Consider the following 4,694-nt stretch of genomic DNA (forward strand, 5'->3'; position numbering starts at 1 on the left):
AAAGTGGAAAATGTTTCGAGTTTACAATCTCATATATCTTTTTGAGCATTATAATCTCATGGGACCCCTGTCAGGTTCATGTCATCAGTTTTTGCTGATGTGGCATTCTTTGGCATGTGGCTATATTTGTTTAATATCTGTGTCCATTCTGCATTGTTTTGCTACTGCATATCCTTTATGTCTTAGATAATTAGTAAATGCTACTGAATGGGGTTATGAAGGGGCATAATTTCTCTCTTCTGCATGGGGGAGGGGAGTAGAGAGTCTCTCACGGATATTAGTACTTACTATGGAGACAGAGAAGCCCTTGAGTAGCTCAGCTTCAAACCTGTTTCAGTGTTCTTAGCTGAAAGACAGCTCTAAGGGGACTCAGCTCCATTCAGCAATGTGATTTGACAGCAGCATGTGCCAAGGCCTGTGCAGAACAGAGGACTAGAGTAGCAGCCTGTATGCTCCAGGCTCATCTTGTGGTGGGACAGCTGTCAGTGAAACAGTTCGTCATGTGCCTGAGTGATAGATACAAGACCAAAAGTTTACAGAGAAGGCTGAGGCTGGAGAAATAGGAGTTCAGTGCCAGCTTGGACTGCACAGTGAAACCCTGCCTCTAAAGCAATAAAATAAGCTCAGCATGGTGCCTCACACCTTTAATCCTAGCAATGGGGAGGCAGAGGCAGATGATTCTCTGTGAGTTCTATGTGAAAAGTTCCAGGGCAGTCAGAGTTGCATAGTAAGACTGTCTCAAAACAACAATAAAAACATAACAAAACAAGAATAAAGTTTAAATGCAGGGCTTAGGCACTTTTGAGAAGTTTCGATTGGCCATAGCCTTGGGGTAAATGGAGGAGCCTGTGGCTTTTTGACTATATTCTCCTGAATGACCTGGAACTTGCTTTGTAAACCAGACTGGCCTCAAATATACAGAGACCTGCCTGCTTCTTTCTCCACAGTGCTGGAGTTAAAGGCATATGCCACCATGCCTATGCCACCATGCCTCACACAGCTAGACATTTTTCTCTCCCAAGATTTATTTATGTGTATGAGTGTTTTACTTTATGTATGTATATGCATAACATGCATGCTTTGTGACCTTGGAGGCCAGAAGAGGATGTTTGATCTCTTAGGACTGAGTTATAGTTGTGGGCAGTCATGAGGATACTGGAGCTGAACCCAGTCCTCTGCAAGAGTGGCTGTGGTGGTTTGAATAGATATGGCCTGCGTAGACTCAAATGTTTGAATGCTTGGCCATAGGGAGTGGCACTGTTAGGAGGTGTGGCCTTGTTGGAGGAAGTGTGTCACTGTGGAGAGTGGCATTGAATTATATATATGCTCAGGCCATGTTCAGTGAGACATATAGTCCCTTTTTGCTGCCTGCTGCCTGCAGATGAAGATGTAGAACTCTCAGCTCCTCTATCACCACGCTTACCTACATGCTGCCATGCTTCCCACCATGGTGATTATGGACTGAACCTCTGAAACTGTAAAACCAACCCTAGTTAATTTTTTTCCTTTATAAGAGTTGCTGTGGCCCTAGTCACTGAGCCGCCGCCTGCTCGAGCTCCCTGGCTTCCATCCCCTCACTGCCTGCCTTCTCCCGCAGCCCCGCCTTCTACATCATTATGTCTGCTATCCAGAACTTCCACTCTTTCGACCCCTTTGCTGATACAAGTAAGGGTGATGACCTGCTTCCTGCTGGCACTGAGGATTATATCCATATAAGAATTCAACAGAGAAACGGCAGGAAGACCCTTACAACTGTCCAAGGGATCGCTGATGATTACCATAAAAGGAAACTAGTGAAAGCATTTAAGAAGAAATTTGCCTGCAATGGTACTGAAACTGAGCATCCAGAATACGGAGAGGTAATTCAGCTACAGGGTGACCAGTGCAAGAACATATGCCAGTTCCTGATAGAGATTGGACTGGCTAAGGACGATCAGCTGAAGGTTCATGGGTTTTAAGTGCTTGTGGCTCTCTGAAGCTTATGTGAAGATTTCCTTGCAATGAGTAGAATTTCCCTTCTGTCCCTTGTCACAAGTTTAAAAACCTCACAGCTTGTATAATGTAATCATTTGGGGTCTACTTTTAACTTGGACTAGTGTAACTCTTTCATGCAATAAACTGAAAAGAACCTCAAAAAAAAAAAAAAGTCTCTGTGGACATGGTGTCTCTTCACAGCAATAAAACCCTACCTAAGACAGCAGCAAATGTTCTTAACTGTTGAACCATCTCTCCAGCCCCATAACTGGATGTTTCAGACTTTGAAATTTGGATAGTCAGGTTCAGACAAGGTCTTGCTATTTGATAGCCCCAGCTAGCCCTGAAGTCAAGTTACTACCATCCTTGCCGCCTGTGTGGGGGATTATAGGCATACTATCATGACTGCTTATACTTTTTTTTGTAACAGGGTCCCACTTTGCCACTTGTAGCTCTAGACCAGGCTGATCTTGAACTCACAGAGATCTGCCTGGAGTGCTGGGGTTAAAGGTGTGCACCGCCACACTGGGCTCTTTTTTTTCCTGGCATATCTTCTTCTTTATGTGAAAATGATCTGGTGGTATTAAAAATGTTCTAGGGGCTGGGGAGGTGGCTCAGCAGTTAAGAACACTTGTTCTTGCCAAGGACTGGGTGTTCTGGTCCCAGCACTCACGTGGCAAACAACTCTTTAATTTCAATTCTAGAGAATCTGACTCCTTCCAATCTCAGCTCTTTCATGCATGTGGTACACACACGCTCAGGCACATATACAATTAAATATTAAAAATAGTGTTGTGCATTGTAGTTCACACCTTTAATCCCAGCACTCAGGTGGCAGGGGCAGGCAGATCTCTGAATTAGAGCCCAGCCTGGTGTACAGAGTGAGGTCCAGGACAAATGCTTCACTACCGCCCTACTTCTCTGGCCCTGGTTGCTTTGGTTTGCAAGTCCCTAATGGCGAATGATAATGGAATCTACTCATGTGATTAGTGACCATTTATATTACCTTCTTCTGGCAAACTGCCCTTTCTCCATTTCTGAGTTCAGTTATTTTTCTTTTTATTACTGAACTGTGCTCTTAGAAGCAACATGTCTTAAGTATTTAGGAAGTACAATCTCTTTTTCTTCCAAACTGAGTCTTTTTTTGTTTTGTTTTTGTTCTTGTTTTGTTTTGTTTTTGTTTTTTCGAGACAGGGTTTCTGTGTGTAACCCTGACTGTCCTTCAACTCACTCTGGAGACCAGGCTGGCCTCAAACTGAGAAATCCACCTGGTTCTGCTTCCCAAGTGCTGGGATTAAAGGCGTGCACCACCACTGCCCGGCTCCAAACTGAGTCTTGGAGACATGACTTCAACAAGGTCTGCAAGGTAAGCTGTTTTTGTTTTTTTTTGGTTTTTTCGAGACAGGGTTTCTCTGTGTAGCTCTGGCTGTCCTGGAACTCACTCTGTAGACCAGGCTGGCCTCGAACTCAGAAATCCACCTGCCTCTGCCTCCCAAGTGCTGGGATTAAAGGCGTGCGCCACCACTGCCTGGCTAAGGTAAGCTGTTTTTACAAAATGATTTTTTGTTTGTGCAAGGCCTGTGTAATCCTTACACTGCACACACACACACACACACACACCAAAACAAACAAAAACCCAAACACAAAATAAAACAATGGTGAGATACCATATCAGACTAGGATGACACTAGCAAAAAGACAGTAGTGTATGTTGTCATAGATGCCGACATTCTAGAATCTCATTGCTCATAGTAAAATGGCATACCCACTGTGAAAATAACCAGGCTGTTCTTCTGAAGGCTAGACACAAGTGATCCAATTAATTCTACTTGGAAAATGAAAATATACATCAACATAAAAGCTTGTGTAGGCTGCATCATGTGGTGCATGACATCATACTGGCTCCTCTAGGGCTGAGCTAAGTGGATTACATCAGCCCAAAGGTTTAAGGGTCCCACAAAGATATAAAGATCCTTTCTTAAACAGCCTAGGTACAGTTTCACACAGTTGTAATCCCAGCACTTGGGAGGCAGAGGCAGAACTGTGGATTTAAGTCCATTCTGGCTTCATAGTATGGCAGGTGTTTTTTTTTGTGTGTGGGGGGCTCCCCTCAGGTCTTATCTCCTTGAAGGATTGAACTCAATATGGTGTCCTTACTTGAGAAAATCAACACATCTCCTGGCACATTGTATGCAGCTATTGATCTAGCAAATGCCTTTTTCTCAGTTCCTGGCCATAATGACCACCAGAAGCAATTTGCATTTAGTTGACAAGCCAGCAATATACCTTTACAGTTTTACCTCAGAGATGTATTAACTCTCCAGCCCTGTGTTGTTATGGTGCCGAAAATGAGGAGCTAACACCAAGATATTGCAAGGTACAATTCTATTTTTATGTCCAGTCCAAAGTTATAGTTCTCCTTGGTAGGAGAATGAATATGCCCAGACTAGAAACAGAAAGGCCTTTTTAGGGCAAATGAGCAAGTGATTTAAAATTGGAATTTTTATGATCTTGGGAAAATTACCTGTTATGAATTTATGGTCAGACAGTTAACATACCATCAAATATCATGATCAGTCAATTTTCAGAACAATGGAAACAATTCACAATGTGTAATTCACAAGAGTATTGAGAAAGAACAACAGCAACAACAAAAAAGTTGACCTCTAGCTAAGGATATGATCAAAGTCTAACATTGTTTTTAACTAAAAAGAAAAATG

General features: G+C 42.9%; 1 protein-coding gene and 1 pseudogene across 1 annotated transcript in view; both read left to right on the top strand.

The window, feature by feature from the left end:
* Sgf29 (SAGA complex associated factor 29) overlaps window positions 1-4,694 on the top strand; it is a 35,505-nt gene that overhangs the window by 10,234 nt on the left and 20,577 nt on the right. The gene's annotated exons all lie outside the window — the stretch shown is intronic.
* Window positions 1,617-2,127, top strand: LOC116102962 (annotated as a pseudogene).

This window comes from Mastomys coucha, unplaced genomic scaffold (assembly GCF_008632895.1).
Source record: "Mastomys coucha isolate ucsf_1 unplaced genomic scaffold, UCSF_Mcou_1 pScaffold21, whole genome shotgun sequence".
Classification (NCBI taxonomy): Eukaryota; Metazoa; Chordata; class Mammalia; order Rodentia; family Muridae; genus Mastomys; species Mastomys coucha.